Source organism: Colobus angolensis, unplaced genomic scaffold (genome assembly GCF_000951035.1).
Source record: "Colobus angolensis palliatus isolate OR3802 unplaced genomic scaffold, Cang.pa_1.0 Scaffold3, whole genome shotgun sequence".
NCBI lineage: Eukaryota > Metazoa > Chordata > Mammalia > Primates > Cercopithecidae > Colobus > Colobus angolensis.
The window spans coordinates 28,756,405-28,782,165 of NW_012116265.1; the positions used below are offsets into that span (position 1 = coordinate 28,756,405).

At 36.1% G+C, this 25,761-nt stretch overlaps 1 protein-coding gene across 6 annotated transcripts in view; it reads right to left on the reverse strand.

Moving 5' to 3' along the window:
* Positions 1-25,761, reverse strand: part of FUT8 (fucosyltransferase 8 (alpha (1,6) fucosyltransferase)) — a 342,950-nt gene that overhangs the window by 41,785 nt on the left and 275,404 nt on the right. The window lies entirely within an intron of this gene.

Here is a 25,761-nt window from a genome sequence, read left to right on the forward strand (position 1 = left end):
CAAAGCTTACAAAAATCCAAATATTTGGATGGAGGTTCAAATGTTAGAATTAGGACCCTTTCATTGCAAGCAGTTTAAGAGGCTGGGCGCGGTGGCTCACGCCTGTAATCCCAAGCACTTTGGGAGGCCGAGGTGGGCAGATCACGAGGTCAGGAGATTGAGAACATCCTGGCTAACACAGTGAAGCCCCGTCTCTACTTAAAAAAAAAAAACAAAAAACTAGCCAGGTGTGGTGGCAGGTGTCTGTAGTACCAGCTACTCGGGAGGCTGAGGCAGGAGAATGGCATGAACGAACCCGGGAGGTGGAGCTTGCAGTGAGCCAAGACTGCACCACTGCACTCCAGCCTGGGCGACACAGCAAGGCTCTGTCTCAAAAAAAAAAAAAAGAAAGAAAGCAGTTTAAGATCATGTAAAATAAAACATAGTTTTATACCAAATGTAAAATTCTTATAGAACTAATTATCACAACAGAATATGAAAGTCTGAGATGATATGTTTGGGGGAAAATATGAATATTCAGGCCTTGATGTCATGGATGGCAACCATATGTCCTACAAAGTCACTGAGAATCACTGTTAATCAGAGTAGTGAATGGAATGAATCAGTGATATGACCCAAAATGCTCTTCTTAGGCTTCAATGCACAGGAAACAACATATACAACATAACCAGATTATGTTACATTTTGGCTCTAAAGGATGCATTTTCTTTGTGTACCAACAAATTATTTCTTTTCCTTGCCATTTTGGAGGTAAGAGGTAGATATACCACAGAAACCAGAAAAGGGTAAGAAGAGGAAGAATAGAATATTATTTATGCCTGATAATGCTACCTGCTGGGTTAGACCAGAATATATAATTCATAAAGAATATTGGAGCTCAGAAGTTAGTACTACATAGAACATAACTTGTGTATGATTATCTCCTCTAAACTCTATAAAAAAAACCAGTAAATATATTTTGAGAATGGTGTTAGTCAAGGATACTGGTTGTAAGGAGTAAAAACCTAGACAAATTAGCTCAAATGAAAAGAAAGATTACTGAAAGAATACAATGGAATTGCCAAGAGATGAAGAGCAGAAAGTATAACTGATCTTTCCGCAATGAGAAATCTGCAATTCTTACCCATTTCTCTGTGGCTGTGGGGTCTGGGTGTTTCTGCTATACTCTCCTTTCTGCTAAGTGACTTATCTCTTGCTCCAAGCCCATCTTGTAGATATCAGCATCAGTCTACAAGATTTTACAGCTTAGTCTCACCTTCATGTAAACTAGAGTCCCTATCTTGTAATAATTCTAACACTAAGACCATGTGCTGAGCAGTGTGCTACATACTTAGAAATATTTCTTTTAATCGCCAGAACAATCCTATAGAGCAAGTACACTTATAGATGACCAGTGAAGGAGTAGTCAGAATCCAGACTAGTCAGACTCCAGAGTTGGAGAGCTCACTACCAGGTTACACTACTTCTAAACAGGGAATTTCACTGGCAGAGCCTGGCCTAAAGGTTTAGTTGCCCAGGGTTAAGAACAGCTGTGAATGGGCATGTGTTTCTGCATGGGCCCCTGTGTGTGTGTGTGTGTGCGTGTGTGTGTGTGTTTAGAAGGGAGGGAGTGTTTACATGACATACACAAGAGAGCGAGGGGTGTATTCCTCAAACAGATTCTATTAGATGGGCTGTGGAGAGTTAATAATTAGTATCCCTGGTCCCAACATTTGATAGGCACTCCACACAGAAGTGGTACAGTAAACCTTTGGCTTTCAGGAATTAAATTTTTCAGAAATTTAACTCTCAGAGGTATCTCAATCATTGCATTTAGCAAACTGTATGTTTTTGTGTGTATCTGTCTCCCCTGTAAGTCTGGAACAAGGACATAAACATAAACATATTCATTTTGTTGCCTTAGTAATTACCACTATTGCAGGCATACAAAAAGCACAAAATAAATGCATAATTGAATAAATGAACCTAATAATATAACGTGCCGTACCTAACGGGGATCCCACAGTTTGCTATAGGAAATAATCACTTACCTAGACAGTAGATGAGCCTACCATCCAGCATCACAACTGCATCATTCTTGGTAATTTTTGAGATGTGCAAATGCCACAGTTTTACTACTTTACAATGCAAAACAGTTAATATTACTCAGGTTCTACCTTTATTTAAGAACTTTACCAGTTTCTTAGATAATAGTTTAAGACCTCGGGCCGGGCGCGGTGGCTCAAGCCTGTAATCCCAGCACTTTGGGAGGCCGAGACGGGCGGATCACGAGGTCAGGAGTTCGAGACCATCCTGGCTAACACGGTGAAACCCCGTCTCTACTAAAAAATACAAAAAGCTAGCCGGGCAAGGTGGCTGGTGCCTGTAGTCCCAGCTACTCGGCAGGCTGAGGCAGGAGAATGGCGTGAACCCGGGAGGCGGAGCTTGCAGTGAGCTGAGATCCGGCCACTGCACTCCAGCCCAGGCGACAGAGCGAGACTCCGTCTCAAAAAAAAAAATAGTTTAAGACCTCAAATACCTACAAAAAGGGAATATAAATACTTGCTAAGCTACATGGACACTTCTATTCTTCTTACTGCTTGCACAATACTTCAGAAATATATAGGTCTTGTGCCTTAGACCCATCAACTATTTCATAAATATATACTGCCAAAATAGTACATGACAGGAAAAGAGATATTATTCTTGCTTTTGTTAATTTTATTATTTTACTGTGCACTTTTCTAGGCAGTTGACTCTGATTTCCTGAACCCAAAGAATGATCTTTGGGGGTTTCGATAAAGAGTATAGAATCTATATTTTAGTTATTAAATAATGTAAGAAGTTATGGTTAATTTTTATATGAAGTGCAGAGCCGGATGAAATTATGTTAGGCATGTATTATTGCTAGAGTGTCTGTCCCTCCATTCAGAATTTTGTAGGTTTCATATTGAAATAAATAATGAAATTCATTTATAAGAATCTCACTTGGAGTACTTCTACACATTATAATAACAGAAGTTACAAAAATTAAACATTACATTTAAAACCAACTTATTTTCATATTCCTTTTTTCTTTTTGAGATGGAGTTTCGCTCTTGTTGTCCAAGCTAGAATGGAATGGTGTAATCTCAGAATGGCGTGATCTCAGCTCACCGCAACCTCCACCTCCTGGGTTCAAGTGATTCTCCTGCCTCAGCCTCTGGAGTAGCTGGGATTACAGGCGTGCGCCACCACGCCCAACTAATTTTTTGTATTTTTTCGTGGAAATGGAGTTTCACCATGTTAGCCGATGGTCTTGAATTCCTGACCTCAGGTGATCCACCCGCCTCACTCCTGACCTCACGTGATCTACCCACCTTGGCCTCCCAAAGTGCTGGGATTACAGGCGACAGGCGTGAGCCACCATGCCCAGCTTCATATTCCTTTTTATAGCTGTTTGTGATCATTACTATCATTATAATAAAACATAATTGTACTTTTCTTGAGTTCCAAATAATTTTGACGTAGTAGCTCTATTTATATTTAACAGAACTCTTTGTTCTCCTTAACAATGCATGGCCTAAAGGAAAACTAGTTTACCAGAGCTTAATCTATTGGGGTTTTATCAAAGCCTAACCCATCAGCGGGAAGAGAAATATCCAATTCGGGTTTATTAACAGACTGAGACCTAATCATATTACTACAGAATACTTCTTCCTCCTCCCCACAAACCATACCATCATATCAATAAGGCTGATGAACAATAATGAGAAATTACAGCTAAAAGAACTGCCTATTTCAGGAATCTCTAAAAAGCCTAAAGACAAGGGAGACCAAAACAAGGACGCTAGAAGAAAGTTTAGCATCTGATACCACAGCTATGGCTAACAGTAAGCACACCCCAACTCCTAGCCAGATAAACAGAAAACTTCATACTAACAGCCTATCTACTTCAGTTCCTTTTTATCCAATACTTCACATCTGGCTTTCAATAAAAAAATTACAAGGCATGCTAAAAGGCAAAAAATATAGTCTGAAGAGATAAACCATCAGAACCAGACTCTGATATTGCAGAGATTTTGCAAGTAACAGACTGGGAATTTAACTATGAATAATATGCTAAAAACTCTAATAATAAACAAATGGGCAACATGCAAGAACAGATGAGTAATGTAGGCAGAGAGATGGAAACTCCAAGGAAAAAAAATTTTTTTAATGCTAGAAATAAAAAAATACCATAAGAGAAATGAAGAATGCCTTTAATGGCCTCAGTAGTAGGTTGGATATGACCAAGGAAAGAATCAGCTTAAAGATATATGAATATAAACTTACAAAACTGAATTAAAAAGATGGAACAGAATATCCAAGAACTGTGGGACAATTTACAAAAGGTGGACATACATGTAATGGGAGTACCAGAGGAGAAGAAACAAAAAGAAAAAATTTCTGAAATAATAATGCCTAAGAATTTTCCAAAATTAATGAGAGACACTAAACCACAAATCTATAAAACCTACAGAACATCAAGTATCCATACAAAAAACAAACAAACAACAACAACAAAAAAAACCCAAAGAAATAAAACTACACCTAAGAGTAACATATTCAAACTGTAGAAAGTCAGAAAAAAATTTTGAAAAATGCTGGGCTGGAGGAGTCTTATCTAGAGAGGAACAAGAATTATATGTTCCTTCTTTTCAAGAAATCATGCAAGCAAGAAGAGAGTGGAATAGAATAAAGACGTTTTAATTCTTTTGAAAGAATAAAACCACCCACTTAGAATTCTGCATTCAGCAATATTTCTCCTTCACTCTTGAAGGATAATTAAGAATTTCTCAGACAAACAAAACAGGAAATTTGTTGCTAGCTTCAGAGAGAAGGAAAATTATATAGATCATAAACTCAAATATGTATAAAGAAGAATGTTAGAGAGGTATAAAATGAAATCTTTCTTAAGTTCTTAATTTATCTACAGTGTATTCAAAATAATACTAGCAACAATGTATTTGGTGATCATAGCTTACGGATAACTGATGTGAATGACAGCAATGCTTTAAGGGATGGGAGAAATTAGGAATACTCTAAGGTTTTGGCATTATATATCCCATGAAGGGATATATAAAGTTATGTGAAAGTGGACTTGGATTAGTTGTAAATATATATATATATATATATATATATATATATATATATTTTTTTTTTTGAGATGGAGTCTCGCTCTGTTGCCCAGGCTAGAGTGCAGTGGCCGGATCTCAGCTCACTGCAAGCTCCGCCTCCCGGGTTTACGCCATTCTCCTGCCTCAGCCTCCCGAGTAGCTGGGACTACAGGAGCCTGCCACCTCGCCCGGCTAGTTTTTGTATTTTTTTAGTAGAGACGGGGTTTCACCATGTTAGCCAGGATGGTCTCGATCTCCTGACCTCGTGATCCGCCCGCCTCGGCCTCCCAAAGTGCTGGGATTACAGGCTTGAGCCACCGCGCCCGGCCAGTTGTAAATATATATTGCAAACTCTGGGGCAACCACTAAAAGAAGTTATAATTGATATACTAAGACATAATAAAAACTGGAATCATTATAAAATGGTCCATTAAAACCAGAGAAGGCAGAAAACCAGAGGAAGATAAAAAAAGGAAACAAAAATAGGGCAACAAATAGGAAACAGCCACAATTACAGAAACAATCCAACTATATCAATAATTGCTTTAAAAGTAAATAGCCCAAAATATACCAGTTAAGAGACAGAGACTGTTCAAATGGATTTAAAAAAAAAAATAGAAGCAAGACCCAACTACATGTTAGGTACAAAAACCCACTGTAAATATGAAGATATACACAGAGGTTAAAAGTAAAAGGTTGGAGAAAAATATACCATGCTAACACAAATCAAAAGAAAGCTAGAGTAGCTCTATGAATTTCAGATAAAGTAGACTTCAGAGCAAGGAAAATTATCAGCAATATTTTACCTGAGCTCTGATATTAAAAAACAAAGTTTATTTAAAAAAAGAATAAAAATCAAATTATCAGCAATAAACGGCATGATATAATGATAGAGGGTTAATTATTGAAGAAGACACAACTATCTCTAATATGTATAATGCACCTAACAACTGACTGTCAAAATATATAAAGTAAAAACTTACAGAATTGCAAGGAGAATATACAAATTCACTATTATACTTGGAGACTTCAATAGCTGTCTATCAGTAATTGACATAACCAGCAGGGAGAATATTGGTGAAGATATAGTTGAACTGAGCAGCACCATCAATCTAAATGATTTATAGAATACTTCATCTGGCCACAATAGAACGCACATTCTTCTCAAGTTCACAGGGAACATTTCACCAAGATAAACAATATTCTGGCCTGCAAAACATACCTTAACAAATTTAAAAGAACAGATATCATACAAAGTATGCTCTCAGACCACAATGGAATTAACTAGAAATCATTAACAAAAAGACAGCTGAAGCACTTTGTGTTATTTAGAACACAAGAATCGAAGAAATGTCAAGAAATAAAAAATATTTTAAACTAAATGAAAACAAAACATTAAAATTCATGGAACATTGCAGAAGTGGTACTTAAATGTAAATTCATAGCACTGAATACATATAATGAAAAGGAATAAAAAGCTAAACCCAATTATCTAAGTTTCCATAATAGTAAACTAGAAAAAAGTACAAATAAAATCCAAAGGAAGCAGAAGAAATCAATGAAACTGAAAATAGAAAAACAACAGAGAAAATTAACAAACTGTAAAGCTAGTTCTTTGAAAATGTCAGTAAGATGAGTAAACTCCTAGTGAGGCTAATCGAGAAAGAAGGGGAGAAGACCCAAATTACTAATATTAGAAATAAAAGGCCACAACAACTAATCACATGGACATTAAAATGATAATAAAGGAATATTATGGATAACACTATACCCACAAATTTGACAGCTAACATGAATTGAACCAATTATTTGAAAGATCCAATCTACCAAAATTCACACAAGGAGAATTTGGTAATCTGAATAGGTCTCAATATTGATCAAATAAACCGAATAAACAATAATTTTCCAAAACAGAAAGTACCACACTCAAATTGTTTCACTGGTGAATTCTACCAAACATTTAAGGAACCAATGATGCCAATTCTGTGTAATCTCTTCCAGAAAACAGAAACAGAAGGAATCCTTCCTAAATCATTCTATGAGGCTAACATTACACTGATACCAAAACCACATAAAGACATCACAACAAAGGAAACAAACTAATAGCTCTCATTAATGTAGATGCAAAATCCTCAACAAAATATTAGCAAATCAAACCTGACAATGTATAAAAAGAATTATACACCATGACCAATTGGAATTTATTTCAGACATCCAGTGCTAGTTCATCATTGAAAAGTCAATTACTATAGTCCATCAAATCAACAAGCTAAAGAAGAGAAATAATTTAATAATATCAATAGATACAAGAAAAGTAGTCCACCAAATCCAATACCTATTCCTGATTAAAAACTCTAAGCAAGAAAAAACATCTACAAACAACCTACAGCTAACAAACTGCATAATGGTGAGAAACTTGATACCTGCTTCCTAAGTTGGGAACAACACAAGGATGGCCCCTCTCACCATTCCTATGTAACACTAAAAACAAAAGAAGCCAGTCAGTAGTGGAAGTCAATGGAATAAGACAAAAGAAAGAAAGAAAAGGTACACAGATTGGGGAGGAAGACATAAAACTATTTTTGTTTACAGATGACACGGCCATTTATGTAGGAAATCCCAAGAGTTGGCAACTCACCCCTGTCCCTGCCAACCCCCCCCCCAAAAAAAAACCAGCAAAAAAAACCCTGCTGGAACTAATAAGTAACTATATCAAGGTTGTAGGATACAAGGTTGATATGCAAAAGTCAAATGTGCCTGGCGCAGTGGCTTACGCCTGTAATCCCAACACTTTGGGAGGCCAAGGTGGGTGGATCACCTGAAGTCAGGAGTTTGAGACCAGCCTGGCCAACAGGGTGAAACTGCATCCCTACTAAAAATATGAAAATCAGCTGGGTGTGGTGGCACACACCTGTAATCCTAGCTACTCGGGAGGCTGAGGCAGGAGAATCAGCTTGCACCCAGGAGGCAGAGGTTGCAGTGAGCCGAGATCACGCCACTACAATACCATCTCAGTGACAGAGCGAGACTCTGTCTCAAAACACACACACACACACACACACACACACACACACAGCATTCTACTAAATCTAAGGCCTTTTTAGTTCAACTGAAAGGCCATATGAAGAAATAGTTTTAATTAAAGCATGAGTCACAGGTTACCTAAGACTTCCAACCTGGGAAGAAACTTGTTCTGTTTGAATGAACAGAATAACGGTCCTTCAATATAGATGTTTTCAAGTTTGTAACTAAGAATTTTCTGGTTAATATTGACATAAAGGTTCTAATTTGGTAAAAGTGGAAATACAGCTTCTCTAAAGTTCTCTTTCATGGTAAATAGATACATAAAATTTGCCCTCTTAAAAAAACAGTTTCTTGTTCTTTGCTAATTGATGAACTTTTAAGACTTAAAATAAATCAAACTGACAAGCTCCTCTCCCTACCTGTATTTGATGGCATTTTCAATTCTTTGACAAAAAGTCAATCATTGTAGAGACTGTTCTTAACAACAACAAAAAAAACTCTTAACACTAACAACTTTAATCTTCTATTGAGAATGGCTTTAATGTAATAATATGGCATATCCATTAATAGGTTTCAACTATTAACCTACCTAAGTAGCTTTCAGGAACCATAGTTCCATGATAATGTGTGCTTTCTTTCATTTCAGCAGAGATTTATTTCATACTGAACTTATTATTTTAAAAAGAATCGATTCAAGAACAGGTGTCTCAGGCTAGATTTGGTATTGTATAAGTAAGCTTTGTGTTAGAAGACGATAAGAATAAATTTAAAATTTTAATTGAACAATTCCAGGCACCAGAGGCAAACTTAAAGCTTAAAATGCTAAATAAAGCTAGCTGCCAAAAAGGGCAAGCTGGAGGTTACAGCTGCAACAAAAATATAAAATCTCTCCATTTCTGCGGTGTCTTCTCCACATGGTAGACTGTGGCCTCTGCTCATCATTTCTGGTGGCCTCTGTTCACCATTTCTCTACTCTGGAGTTGTGAGAGGCATCTGAACCAGAGCAACTCCAACTTAAATAGGGGCTGGGTAAAATTAGGCTAAGACCTACTGGGCTGCATTCCCAGGAGGTTAGGCATTCTAAATCACAGTCTCAAGACAGAAGGTCAGCATAAGATACTGGTCATAAAGACCTTGCTGATGAAACAACTTGCATAAAGAAGCCGGGCAAAACCCACCAAAACCAAGATGGTGAGGAAAGTGACCTCTGGTGATCCTCACTGCTCATTATATGCTAATTATAATACATTAGCATGCTAAGAGGCACTCCCATCAGCATCACTGACAGTTTACAAATGCCATGACAACATCATAAAGTTACCCTATATGGTCTAAAATGGGAAGGAACCCTCAGTCCCGTGAACTGCCCATCCCTTTCCCAGAAAATTCATGAACAATCTACCTTCTGTTTAGCATATAACAAGAAATAATCATAAAAATGGGCAACCAGCAGCCCTCAGGGCTGCTCTGCCTATGGAGTAGCCATTCTTTATTCCTTTACTTTCCTAATAAACTTGCTTTCACTTTACTCTATGGACTTGCCCCAAACTGTTGTGTGAGATCCAAGAACCCTCTCTTGGGGTCTGGATTGGGACCCCCCTTTCCGGTAATAGGGTTAACCTACAATAGCATGCCATAGAACTGTCCAAAGTGAAGGAAAATTAATTTTTTGAATAATTACCATTTCAAACTATCTACAATTACATTTCTTTAAATTAATTTAGAAGAGAGTTGACTGCATTATTCTCACTGTTCGACATAGCCACTAACAGAAAGCAAATTCTTCTTTCAGTGATGCCAGGGAAAACTGTCCAAATCTCCTTTTTGAATTAGGAAATGGGGTGGTAATTTGCAAAAATGTGTTGTCTCATACTCCATTGATAAAAGACTGTAAAATAAGTTTTTTTTTTTTTTTTTTTTTAAGTCTGAGCTTTTACCTTCCTATTTCTTTCTGATAGTCACCGGCCTAAATATAGAGAGGAGGCAGGAAAGGAGACAGAGCAAGGGCCTTTAAAAATCCACAGATTCAGGCTGGGCGCGGTGGCTCAAGCCTGTAATCCCAGCACTTTGGGAGGCCGAGACGGGCGGATCACGAGGTCAGGAGATCGAGACCATCCTGGCTAACACAGTGAAACCCCACCTCTACTAAAAAAATACAAAAAAAACTAGCTGGGCGAGGTGGCGGGCGCCTGTAGTCCCAGCTACTCGGCAGGCTGAGGCAGGAGAATGGCGTAAACCCGGGAGGCGGAGGTTGCAGTGAGCTGAGATCCGGCCACTGCACTCCAGCCTGGGCGACAGAGCGAGACTCCGTCTCAAAAAAAAAAAAAAAAAATCCCACAGATTCAATAACCTTTTTCTGTGAGTTTCTCTTATCTGTGGTCCCAAATACAAAATGGCATTTGATTAACTTAAATTAAACTAATTCAGCATGAAACTGGATAACAACATACTGTTTTACCAAAAAAAGCACGTATGAGTCCATTTTCACGATGCTATGAAGACATACTCGAGACTAGGTAATTTATAAAGAAATGAGGTTTAATTGACTCACAGTTTCACATGGCTAGGGAGGCCTCAGGAAACTAAAAATCATAGTGGAAGGCAAAACAGCCATGTCTTACATGGTTGCAGGTGAGAGAAGTGAGAGAGGGGAAATGCCAGATGTGCTTACCAAGCTCCTGAGAACTCACAATCACAAGAACAGCATGGGGGAAACCGCCCCCATGATTCAATTACCTCCCCTCAGATTCTTTCCTTAACACCTGGGGGTTAGAATTCAAGATGAGGTTTGGGTGGGGACACAAAACTAAACCATATCAAAGCAATAGTTTTAAAATGCTAGTTTGCCCTTGACAATAGATAATATCTTCAAAATACAGCTTTTGGAACCATTTCTTTCCATTATTTTTAAAGAATGATATGAGTAGATAGAGGGTTCAGACTATTTTTCAGCCACAACTCAAAGACTATATTCAAATCTTTTGAGACGGATTCTTTCTTCTCTTTTTGTCATTCTAAATTTCTGTATATTCTAAAGACCTACTGGTAATTCATTTCCATGAAACAGAATTGCAAGGCAGTCTTTAATAAAAGATGGCAAATGTAATAATTTACAGATGTGTTTTTTTATGCATCTGTGGTTATTCCTGTTTTCACTCAATTACATAGATAATTCCAATACTAAAATACAGAGGAATATGTACTGATAAATATTTAAGGGTATATTACAGTTATTATAGAAGTCTTTTTATGACTTTTTTACAACTATTATAGAAGTCTTTTTATCAAACTGAAAATGCCATCAAATATATATTTTAATATAATATCAATGCCAACCAAAATATCTGCACCAACGTATAACACAGAAACCAAAGTTGCTACTTATCATTAATGCATATTCTTTTCAGGCTAAGAAAAAGGTTCCAAGAAGAGATTTCATTTATTCAAATGAGAAACATTTAATTTAAATTGTATATCCACAATAGGGAACAGTGATTTGCCCACATACACATTAATTAGTTCAATGATTATCTGTTAATATTAATGATATTCAGAAAAAGAAATAGCTTGAAGCTATTATCAGATTTTTAAAAAACGTCACTAATATAGACATAATATTCATTACTCATACAATGGATGCTATTCTACACAAACTGTAAAATCAGGGAATCTTTATGCCTCCTCTGCTTTTATTTTTGGTGTTTGGAATATTTTTCAATCCACATAAAGTAATTTGTCCTTTTTTCTCTTTGGGAATAAAATTCATCAATATCCAAATATTTGATTATTTAACTGTCATATTCTAAATTATGCTGACAGAAAATGCATCTCCCAATGTACTTTAATATTTTTCTGTGTGCTTAATTTACAAAATATAAATCATTCATGGTAGTGTTCATTCTATCTTTGGCACTGTTTACAACCAATGGTTGAGTACTAACAATGCCAGTCTTATGTCATTTTCTCAATTCAATTAAAAAGTTTCCTAACAAGCAAACGTTGTCTGTTGACAACTTTTGCCAATTTTCTTCAAAAGCATGGTTTCATTTTTTTCTCCCAAATTAATGCAAATGTATTATAAAATTACATGCTGAATTCCTAAAAATAAGAAACCTGGCCAGGCGTGGTGGCTCACACCTGTAATCCCAGCACTTACGGAGGCCCAGGTGGGCAGATCACGAGGTCAGGAGTTCGAGACCAGCCTGGCCAACATAGTGAAACCCCATCTACACTAAAAATACAAAAAATTAGCTGGGTATGGTGGTGGACGCCTGTAATTCCATCTACTCGGGAGGCTGAGGCAGGAGAATCACTTGAACCTGGGAGGCGGAGGTTGCAGTGAGCCGAGACAGTGCCATTGCACTCCAGCCTGGGCAACAAGAGTAAAACTCCGTCTCAAAAAAAAATAAAATAAAATAAAAATAAATAAATAAATAAATTGCAATTACTGTGAATGTAAACATTGGTTTTCAGTTTTGCCAATCCAATGACAGCTAAGACGGAATACAAAATGCAAGGTTTATTTAATTAAAGCACTACCATTTTCACATTTTTATAGGTTAAAAAATACTTGCACTGAAGCACCCTCTATCAGATTTGTTTTTGATTCACTTGAAAAATACAAGATAACTATCAGAACCAATTTTTTATTCACAACTGACTAAAGGGTAAACTAAGAAGCAGATGTTTTGATGCACTCTTCTACATAATTCAGCAAATAAGAGGTAGAAGGAGAAATAATGCCCAGGAGTTTTGGTATCCTGGAATGTCACGGGCAAGTATTTTAATCATCACCTGTCAAGTACTCCAGGTGTGCAGATTTGTATACCTAAGATTTCTGGTCCCTTTACAACTTTTTCAAAAGCAGTTCAAATGCCATTTCTTCTAAAGTTTTCTGGCTGGAATGACTACAACCTCCAATCCCTTTGGGTTCCTTTTTTTTTTTTTTTCTGAGACAGGGTCTTGCTCTATTGTCCAGGCTGGAGTGCAATAGCATGATCCTAATTCACTGTAGCTTTGAACTCCTGGGCTCATGCAATCCTACCTCAGCTTCCCAAGTAGCTGGGACTACAGGCATGTGCCACCATGCCCAGCTAATTTAAAAAAAAAAGAGCCCAGGTCTCACTATGTTGATGAGCTGGGCTTAAACTCCTAGTCTGAAGCGATCCTCCTGCATCAACCTCCCAAAGTGTTGGGATTACAAGCGTGAGCCACCATGCCCGGGGCCTTTGGGATTCTTGTTTAAATCTTAATAATAACATCACTAACCAAATTTTGCCTCATGAGGCAGACTTTTAAAATGTTTGTGTTTATTTCCTATTTGGATTGGGAGCTTCTGGAGTTACAGGGACTCTCTTTAACCATCTTGAGGTTGGCAAACATGTTCTGTAAAGGGCCAGATAGTAAATATTTTAGGCTCTGCAGGCCACATATGTCTCTGTCACATCTTCTTTTTAAAACAACCTGTTAAAAATATAGCAAGCCTTACAAAACCAGGCTGTGGGTGTTGTAGTTTGCTGATCCCTGAGCACAATATTGAAAGGTCAGATTTTGAAGTCAGACTGGGTTTCTGTATCTTAGTGGCTGTACTACCTCTGGCAAGTTACTTACCTATATAAAATGTGGATAATAAGGGTTATTGTGAGTATTAAATGAGATAATATATGTAATGTTCTTAGCACAGTAACACAGTATGGTTCACTAAATATTAGCTACTACTGTAATGTGATCACAATCATAGTGCCTGAACTGAGCAGTACTCAATATGTTTACTGACTCAAAGATATCCAAAAAGATACTCACATACACACATATAACTGAGATTTTATAAAGAAAATGCCTTAATTGGTCTATAGTTTTAAAGGCAAATGTATTTTTTAACTAAGTTATTTTCAGTTTTACTGAAAACATTAGAAATAAAAATCTTTAAAGTCTTAATATTAGGATAATTTTAACCAATGCAAAGAATGAAGGTGAGGTTCCACCATAATAAAGCCTGTAAGAAACCAAGAGGATTAATTCTAGTGAAATTTTGTTATAAACAACAATAAGGCCATCACATTTTTAAAACATTCTTCAAACACTTCCATGCCTATTACTTCATTTGCTCTTCACCAGAAACCTTTGCATCACATAGATAAGGCGGTATGTTCTTTATTTGATAGATTCAGAAGGAGATTAAAATTTTTCAAGAACCATTCTGCTTATCATAGACAATTCAATTTAAAAAAACTGAGGAGCAAGTATTGGCCAGTATTAGGCAATGAGGAGACAAAAATAAATAGGACAAACTTCTTAAAGAACTCACAATATAGTCAAAGAAACATGTAAACAGACTGTTTAAATACAGTGAAAACATTGGGTCAATTGGAGGGAAATATCACAAAGGGAATGATACTGAAAGATAAATAGGATTTCATGGGATGAAGTGGAGGAAATATATTCTCTAGAGAGAAAGAATTATATGTTCCCAGTATAGCAGTAAAAGTACACAAAACTTTCATTTCAAGGAATACATCTGTAGGTGGACTAGTGAATTATGGAGTGCAGGGCACATTTTGAAAAGCAGGCTGTTTATGTGAAGGGGCTTATATCCTATATTCTAAGCAAGGAGTTTTATATACTAAGCAGCCCTGGAAGGCTTAAGAAAGGACAGAAAGTCATATTTGGTTTTGAAAATATCATTCTGATGGCACTGTGGAAGACAGATTAAAAGGAGATGGATTCTGAGAGCAGAGGAGATATTGAAATAATTTTTCCATAGAGGGAATGGGCATATGTAGGCAAGTTAAAGAAATGGATACTTTCCTATGACCTAACAATACCACTTCTATGCACATGTACAGCTTTCTAATCAACATGCTGTGAAATATTTGATGGCTGATAAAAATTTAAAGTGTAAGGATAGACATAAATAGAGCAGCTAAACAGGATGGAGAAACCAGAAATAGATCCATATATTACTGATTGATTTTAGACAAAGACACCAAGGCAATTCAAATAGGAAAAGTTTTCAACAGATAAGGTTCGAACAACTGAATAAAAATATGGAAAACAATGGCCTTAACCCTTATGTGACACATGAAAATTAACACTAGAGGGATCATACACATATATGCAAAAGCTAAAACTATAAAGTTTCTGGAAGAAAACATAAGAGAGTATCTTTAGGTGATCTATCTTCTGCCACTGGCACTCCTGGTTCTCAAGCCTTCAGACTCGAACTGGAATCTACACCATCAGCCCTCCAGCTCTCTGTCTGGCCTTTTAACTATAATACAGTACTGGCTTTCCTGGGTCTCCAGCTTGCAGATGGCAGATGGTGGAGCTTCTCAGACTTGATAATTATGTGAGCTAATGATAAGGTACTGATCTTATAATAAATCTTTCAGGCTCCATCTCACTATATATCCTATTGGTTCAGTTTGTCTGAAGAACCCTGACTAATACAGTGGGCCATGTAGTCTCTGTTGCAACCATTCAACTCTGCCACTGTGGTGTAAAAGCAGCCACAGACAACACACTAACTAATGGGCATGAATATATTCTAATAAAACCATATTTACAAAAATAGGGGGCTAAATTTGGTCTGAGGACCATAGTTTGTCAAGCCCTTTTTTAGAGAATAAGATTTTATATGTAACACGCTGTCAGAGACTTCTGTAGCTTTGCCACCATACCCCAGATGATAATATGGGCAGTAAAAATAATTTTTACATATAGTATAATGTGATAAAGTTTGTAAGCACTGCCCTAGGAAAATTAATATATATGCACAAACAGATATGCATAAAGATACTCACTGTCACTGTTTATAATGGCAAAAACTTGAAATAATTTATATGTTCATCAATGAGTCAATATATAAATCATGATACAGATGTACAAAAATTACAATAGTTGAATGAACTCAATTTCCATTATTAATGCATACATAAAACAAATGGGTGCCTCTAGGATGGTCATTTATGACAGGCCATAAAATAATAATCTTCCCTCTGAAATAGAGACATCATATAACTTTTAAAATGTAGATATCATATTCTGAATTCAATCTAGGTATTATATTTCCAAAGAACGCAGAAAGATTGCTGTATAGATTCTAATATCTCAGTTTGGGTGGCCCCATGGTTGGTACTGGATCTAATCTAGAAAAGAAGAACATATAGTATAATGCCTATTTTTGCCAATGCCATATTATTAATTCTAAATTATATGGATCAAGATTTGCCAGATGTAGCAGCAGAGGCAGCTATTTAACCTACTCCCCAACTCCTACACTTGATTTCAGTGAACACAGCAAGAAGGACAGTGGCAGCAAAGAAAGAAAAATACTGGTGATTTACTCATTCATCAACTACTTTTTTCAGTATGCCCTAAAATCCCACTGAAGTGTTCTAGTTCATTCCTAGCCAGAACCTAGATGCACTATATTCTCCCAGAATAATAGCTTCAAATATAATATACAAGACCCAAAACCTAGAGAGGACGGGATCATACTACAGTGCTTCAATACTACATTTTTGGTTGCTTACATAATCTCTGCTGGTCTGACATTATGTAGCTCCTTCTATTCAATAGAGAGGTACCAAAGGGATGTTTTCTCAGTCAAAGGCCCTCACTTTTATGTATTTCTAATATTCAGATCCTTAGGATTTGTACAATTCCATTGCTAGTGTTTAGAAAAAAAAGACTTTTAACTGAAAAACCCCTCTCTACTTTTAGGTAAAAGTTACTTGGAAATTCCCACCTGGGGTATGTTCAGATTCCTAAGCATTAGCTCCCACAGAGCGTAGAGCCTTCCCAGGGGCCTATTTTTGCTTCTCTTAGTATTATACACATATTAGAGCTCCAAGACAAAATGGTTTATTCCTAGTATTCCCCTTTACTCCCAGCCATCATCCTATCAACTTGCAGACCTTACGAAGACTAACTGAAGACTGTACTGAACACTATTTTGTCAGGAAAGCTCTCTGACTGGGGTCAGCGAAGGCTCTATCTAAGAAGGCAATCCTGTCCCAGAAACTAGGAGAAACCGGTCAGCTCCTTGATTAGGAGCATATTTTTGATGTCTAATCAGTCTAGACACTGAGATTTTTATAGGGCAACCTAAATAAAACCCAACAGAAGTGGAGAATGATCCTCATGTGGGCTGGGGGAGCTAGGGAGTCAAAGCTGGCTCTCCTTGGGAGGATGGCTACACAAAAAGCCATCAAGTAGCTGAGTTTCATTAATGCTGGCTGTTAAAGTTAAAAGAAGTCCTGCTGAAACTCTATAACCCAATTATGCTATCATTATTATTATTTTGCTTTGTTCCCATAAAACTAAAGTGGTAATAATAACATATGGTGATTTATAATATATAAAGTACTGTAAAATATATTATCACTCTGAATGCTCATAACAACTCTGTAAGGCACACAGAACAGGGAGGTTAAGGGACACTATCCAAAGTCACACAGTTAATAACTTCTGACTCCAAATCAATGACACGGATCTGTCCCGGTATATGATGTTCTTCTTCATTCTTTAAGAGCCCAGCTCATGGATCTAGTGAAGTCTCTAATTCCTTCAGCCAGAAACAGTTTTTCAATTCTCTGGTGGCCCACAGGACTTTACACCTCTCTTATGACAGTACCTTTTTCCTTTTTTACATTTACAGATGTATGGGTCTCATGATACTCAATGACAAATTCCTGAAGAGTCATCTTTATATTCCCCATGGCATTTAGAAACATTCAAATTTTTACTGAATGACTAATGTACTTCCCTGTTTATGATAGTGATCCATTTTTTAAAGAAACTTTGTAACAAAAACATTATAAATATAAATGTGCCCATTATTTATACCTAATACAGTACTTGTTGGCAGTTGTACTTTTTCCAAAGTAAAGTTAGATATCAAAATCTGAACAAGAATGGTAACTCTAATTGTAATGTATCTTTCGGGAAAATCAGTATGACTTATAGTATACTAGTTGCAATTTCTTGCTTCCAGGGAATATAACCTGAATTAAGTTCAATGGCTACTTATAATAGGAGACTAAACTTAAATTGAATCAAAAGGAGGACCTCTTTAGGAAGAGGTGGAAGACTCAACTCTTAATTATTTTCAATAACTGCTAAGAGTATTTTTTATCTTTGTATTCTGGGAAGCAAAACAAAAGAAAGAAGCCCGACACCAAAGTATCATCCTAAGAAGGTTTATGATTCTGTAATCTGCTTCTGACCTTCTGCTAAGGCAACAAAAATGCATGAGGAATGAAGTCTATTACTTAAAAACACACACACACACACAAATATGTCTTTCTTTCCAATGGAACCTAATGTATAAACCACTATAGAACTTTCTTACTGAGCAACATCCTTTTGGAGGGAAAAAAAATATGTATAATTCCACTAAAGATCACGGACTTTATTATTTCCTATTCCATGAAATTAGCCTACAATTTATATAACCCTGAGAAAGGGAGACAAAGAAATTACAGATTCACATCATACTCAGAGCTCTGGCATATAAAACTAACCAAAAGGGATAGGATGCATTCTTGAATTTCTTCAAAAATTTCAACAATTACCTTGTTTATAGAATCACTCTAATGTGATCCACATGTTTTAAGCAAATAAGACTCTGTTATCAAAATGCTACTAAAAGATTGCAATTTTCTTTTTCTATACTTAGATGTTTGAGTTGAAGGTCAACTGTGACTGAGACTCAAAGATTCACATAAGTATGTCTGAGGAAACCAGAAAAACCCAAATACTTACAAAAGGAAGAAAGGAAGGCAAGGAGGGAAGGAAGAAGCAAGGAAGGATGGGGGGTGAATCAGGCGACTGACTACTAGCTCCTATTAGAAAAAAGACTATTTACTTCGTAATCTAGCTCCACTAGAATGTTTAAAACATGACTCAATTTGTAATAATTTATGCCAAACCTTTAAGGAATACACCTATCATAATAGGTATGTCAGTACTTATAAAAACATTGATAATTTCTGAGACAGTTATCAAGGCTATGTGGCCCAGACATCCCACAGGAAATTAAGAACACCTGGATTCTATCTCTAGCTCTAACAACCTTTGATAGGTTCTAAATAGACTTTAGGGGATTTTTCAGAAACTTTTCTAATGAAATAGTTTGCCCTCCACAGTGAGGTGGATGCTACTAAATAGGTATTGCTTTTTCCTAAATCACACCTCTTTTTACCTCTGAACTCATTCTGCCAGACCTTTTCTAAAAAGGGGAGAATAAACTGCTAAAAAGATTCATTCTTAGTTAACAGACTTTTTTCAAAACAAAATCTACAGCTTAATAAAAGTGCCTCACACAGTGTGAAGGGTAATGTTTTGAAAATTGGATGGGGATCTGGGGAGAGAGGTTTTATTTGTTTATTACATTTATTTTTTATTCATTTATTTTTTTGAAACAGAGTCTTGCTCTGTCACCCAGGCTGGAGTGCAGTGGCTCCATCTCTGCTCACTGCAAGCTCCGCCTCTCAGGTTCAAGCGATTCTTCTGTCTCAGCCTCCTGAGTAGCTGGTATTACAAGCTCCCGCCACCACGCCCAGCTAATTTTTTTTTTGTAATTTTAGTAGAAATGGGGTTTCACCACGTTGGCCAGGCTGGTCTTGAATTCCTGACCTCTGGTGATTGGCCCGCCTCAGCCCTCCAATGTGCTGGGATTACAGGCATGAGCCACCGCGCCCGGCCTCATTTTTTACATTTAATGTGCTCTGGTCAAACGCTTAGCACTGTGTAAATAACCTAGAAGGTAAATAAACTATAAGTGCCTTGCTGCCTTGCTGCCATATGGAGTCTCTGTCAAGGTAAAACAAACAGCTAAAAAAAACTCATAGAATGGTGTTTCTTAAAATTTTCCACCAAAATGCTAACAGCAGTGGAAGGTAAACTCATACTACTGAGAATATGAAGACTGGCCTCAATCAATGGGCTGGAGTTTGATCAGATTTTCATTTTATACCATTATAGATCTTGTTTTATTATTTGAAAATGATTTACCAGTAAATAAAATTAATAGTCCAAGAAAATGTACCATGTTTTATCCTGGTAGGTTGCAAATCTCTAATTCACTTTCCCCAGGTTTACTCACAACTCAATTTGAGCACAGGATAAATATGAAAATAAATATCTATAATTGTAAGAGTGTAAGCTCACAAGGGTCAAGGCTATAATGTGGACAAAGTTTCAGTTCCCTATTCCCGTATTTCCTGATGATCTCAATGAGATTTTAATGAGACACCACAGACTTCTATCTCCTCAAGTGGGAAATGAAAGAAGATGTCATGGTGAAAAGCAGTTTGACTTCTTCTGAGACATAAGTATATTCTAACTAGTATTTTAAATTCCTGAAACAAAGATCTTTCTTTCTTTTATGGCCCATAAGTAGTAAAACAAAAAAGTTTTATAGCAGTTCAATCAAAAGTCCTTATGTACCTGCAATTATACTTGTTTAGGTTAATGATTCTAAAAGGAGTCAGGTAAAGGGCAGAGAAACCTACTAGAATCTTGGAGAGGAGACATGTAGCTTTTCAACGATATGTGGTATCAACTCACTCTCCAAATCGCCTCCCTGCACAACCACATCTTTCCTGCAACAAAGCCAGTTTCACTAATTACACAGAATAACCATTACAAGCAAGAGTATACCTTCTATATCTCAGGTATGTTGAGATTAAAAAAAATACTTAGAACTGCTGAAGGCTTAAGGTAGCTGCAGAGAGACTATGAGTGGCCCAGAAATTTATTTTGATTAAATGGTGGATTTATTAAGCATAGAGATATTCTGAACGTCTAGAAGTTATTATCAGAAGTTATCTTGCTTCTATGTATTTCTTTCAACTTTTCCATTTAACTTAAAAAAAATACATATGAAGCTCTTATAAAGGCATGATTTTCATCTCAGAATAAAAGGATAACTTTCCTGTTGTTGCAGCTTATAACCTAATAATATATTCCAGGTGGACAGGGAGGTAGGTAATGAGTATCATGAGTTTTTTTTAAAGAGCTAAACTGAAGTTCAGAAGCTAAAGTTAATTCACAAAGTTCAGAAAGCTAAAAACAACAGAACTGGATCAGACCCACAGTCCAATATCCTTCCTCTCTCTCAGATCACCTACACAGAGAAATCAAGACTTTTTGCAGCATAAGCGATCAAAAATAGTAAATGTACTTGTTTTAAGTTTCTATTAATACAATTATCAAAGACTGAAAATACTACTGTAAAAAGACTTAACAGACACATATCTATAGCCTAATACGTATATTATACCTATATATTCTTAATCACATTGTTGCTTAATATCAGTTTATAAACTGGTCTACCTGACGTCAATCATTATAAGGATATAACTTGGTTAGAATATTTAGATGATTCCAATAGACATCTTAGTAGTTTTGTAAAGGTTAAAATATCAGTTTCAAAGGAAAGATTGCAAGTATAATTTCATTTGTGTTCTACTTGCTAAAGATTTTCCTTCTGACCTGAGATATTTGAATAAACAGTTTAATAGTTATGAGATAACAAAAAAAGGCACCTGAAATCAACTTCTTATAACTCTGTCTACTCTCTAAACCAAAATCAATAAAAGAGCTTTGAATCTTGAATTAAAACCTATCAGTTTTAGGGAAGAACAAAAATACACAACCATCAAAATGGAAATCCTATAAGTGATGCTTGTTTTTAAAATGAAACATTAGCTAGTCTCTCAGTATTCAAGCTTTACAATGAACTACTACTAGTTCCCCTAGTGACTCCATGTTCTCTTGCCTCTCTTTCTACATATTGTGCCCACTGACAGAAAATTTTCCACCATGTCCCTACCTGGTTGACTCCTACGCATAATTTAGGTCTCAGCTTAAAAATCATTTCTTCCAAAAGAACCCCAAATATGTATTAGATATTTGCTTCAGGATAGTCTTAACTTACCCATACCACCACATTAACACATTTTAATTGCTTATTTAGTTGTCTACCATTCCCCCTTGACTGCCCTTTGCAGGAAAGAGACTGTGTCTGTCTTCATGTAGTCCAGCATAGGTATCTAGCAAACAGCAAATACTTTAATTGAATTACTTTTATTTTAAGGCTGCCGCCACATAAATAAGATGTCAAATAAAACTCTTTGACTAAAACCTTTTGGAAATGAGGCATGGAGAGAAGGTTACCATTCAGTTTAGATAAGTGAATATACCAAATGGTCATCTACCTAGACATGTATTTAAGCCAGGCACCTCGCCTCCAGGGCATCAAACTTCATCATATTTATAAATTATTTTTTTACTAGTCATTATTTTCATTTACACATAAAATTTTTCAATTACATTTATCATATTAAGAATTCAGTTTAACTTATTTATTTTTTAAGATAGTGGGAAAAAGACAAGAGTAGGAAGACAAAACAGTCTAGGTTAACTGTTAAGGGGAATAATTTTTAATTTTTACAAGGAAAAAGTTTGAAGTGAGGAACTGAATTTAAATGGAGTTCTCTATCACTAAACCATCTATTCAATGGTATTTATATAAGCTAGAATTGTATTTTGAAAGCTAGTCATCATATATAGCCTAAAATAGTCAATATCTTTTAAAAAACAAAATTATAAATTGTTGAGGCCAGGCACAGTGGCCCATGCCTATAATCCCAGCAGTTTGGGAGGCTGAGGCGGAAGGACTGCTTGAGATCAGGAGTTTAAGATCAGCCTGGGCAATACAGTGAGACCCTATTTCTAACAAAAAATAAAATAACTAGCTGGGCATGATGGAGCATGCCTGTAGTCCCAGGTGCTGTGGAGGCTGAAGTGAGAGGACTGCTTAAGCCCACAAGTTCGAGGCTGCAGTGAGCTGGGATCATGTCCCAGCACTCCAGCCTGGGTGTCAGAGCAAGACTCTGTCTCTAAAAACAAAACACAACAAAACAATAAATAAATAAATAAATAAATAAATATTGTTGAAAGGTACTTCAAATCATTAAACATAAAGGCAAGATTCCCATTTTGAATTATCACCAGCAATCTATGTGGAAGAATTGGGTCTAGTATGTGTAGTTAGTTCAGGTTGAGGAAACATCTTTTGGTGTAAAAAACTAAATTGATCATTTCATCATCAACCTTAGGACATGTAAACTATTAGGAATAGACATGGCACGTACAGGTGATGGGAAATATTTTGATTACTTTTTACTGGAAGCATCACCTTTAGTATTTTCCTTCACTTAACCATTTTACTTGGTACAAAGGATATAGTTTCACACACAAACATAAAATAATGCAGAAGAAAAATAGACATCAACCTATAATAAGGTATGATATAGCTATGAAATGATCAATGTGCAAACTAATTCCTGCACTGGTGGACAGACTTGAACAAGAATTACTAAATTCCATCTGTAGGGACATCATGTCAAGTTATGTATGAACAATAATAATTTCACAGTAATGGTGACAAAGGAACTATCCCAATATTTTTTTACAACTCAGAATGGCAACAGACATAGTTGATTTATAACTAACTAAAGGATTAATGTCAAGGAGCTTATTAAAATTCACTATTTCCTTTAATTCTTGGAAATATGTTCAATAGTTTCTCTAAAGGGTACATATATAATGTAAATAAGCAGACAGAAATCTATGGCAGTTATACTCTTCATAAAAACAAAAATATTCTAACCTTAAAAGAAATCTCTTTTCAGATATAAGATTGGTATCTAAATTATTAAAACTATTTTATTTAATTTCCAGATATTCCAGGTAGTTTCCGTGCCTCTAATCATCATTCTGCTAGGTAAAGTATTTGGCATGGGTTTACTGATAAGGACTTAGACGGGGGGTATGGAGAAGTGAATGTGCTAACCAGAGTTCTGGCATTTATAAGCTGTATAACCCTGGGAAAGTCATTTAGCCTTTACTAGGCCTTTGATTCCAGATGAATAAAGAAAGGATGATTTCTACATCCTCTTTAGTTGTAACATTAAGAAATTCTGAGTGTTTGAAATTCAAGCCATTTAAAATTTTCATACCCTGTGGTTGCCACTACAGACTACAAAATGTACAAGTAAGAATTAAAAATCAAACAAACCAAATAACCACTTGTAGCATACAGGCAGGGCTAAACTGTATATTAAACCTGATAAATCTGGTAACTTCACTTTTCTGACTACCATCCAAAAAGTTTTCTCCCCCTAGAACCAGAGAAGCAAAGTTTGGCCCTACCTATTATTTCCACAATCAAGGAAGTTTAAACTGAACTAAGTCCATGAAACGAAAAAAGTTAGCCACAGTGGGGCTGGCAGAGTTTCTTTTCCTGAATGATAGATTTAGTATCTTCCTAATCTTTATAACCAACCTGTTGGCACTAGCTGTGAAAAGTACAGACCAGATCAGGAGAAGATGAAACTTTAAAACTAAAGCTCAACTAGGTTCTAGATAAAGAGGTTCACCTTAAAATCTGAAGTGAGTTAAAAACAAAAAATCAGTTGATATATAAAATGAGGCTTCTACCCTACAGAAGACAAAAATCACAAAATACTTTTAATTCATACAGGACCTCTTGCAGAGCAACTCAAAAGTATTTTATAGAAAGTACTCAATTAAGCTTCATGACACTTCTGCAGAGTCAGATATTACTGATTTTTTTTCAAAGGAGGCAAAAGAAATGAAGGAACCAAAGTTACTTTGCTGATGACATAGCTCCCTATTTTGTATCTAGTGTTGTAGCTTGTGAAAAAAGGTGCTTAGCCCCATAATAAATGATATTAACTGAAATGCCTCAGTTTTTTGAAAAATGTTGAAATTCCCACAAGATGTGAGTGCAGAGGATGTGTATTGTCTTGCTTAGCATTTATCCTGATTACTGAATTCAGTATTTGTCACAAGTACTTAATTCAGTATTTGTCACACTGTAGGCACACTGTAGGCACTGTAGGCACAATTGTTTAATGAATAAAGGCTATTCATAGTAGCTAAAAATTACTAGATATGAGTTCATATATCAGGTAGTAAGTGCATTACATGTATTATTTCATTTAATCTAGCAACAATTCAATAAAGTAAGTTATTACTCTTCACTTTACTGATAAGGAAACTAAGACCTAGGTTAAGTAACTTGTCCAAGATTACAAAACAATAAAGCCACAATTTAAACAAGGTAGCCCAACTTTAGATCTTAAAGATCATGATTGTAGAAGGAAAAGCACTAGACTAGCAGTAAGAAACTCTTTTCTATATTCTACACCATCACCACTTCCTTGGAGAGAAAGGAAATTTCTTAGTGATCTATCTGCTTATAATGCCTAGTATAGTACCTTAGTCACATTACTATTAATTAAATGTTTCCTGAATACAATTAAAATCACACAAGTTAGGCTTCATTTGAAGATAAAGTTACCAGCAAGGTCCACCTCAGTGGTTCTCAAAGCACGGTCCCTGAACCCAAAACTTTTGTCAGAAATTAAAACTCTCAGGCTGCACCCCACACCTTCCTTATCAGAAAATGGAGTTTTATGAAGACTTCTAGGTGATTCTCATGCATGTTCATGCTATTCACATATAGCAGTCCATATAAACTGGACTACTTTATATGATGATTATTTCATATTAAAATGAGTTC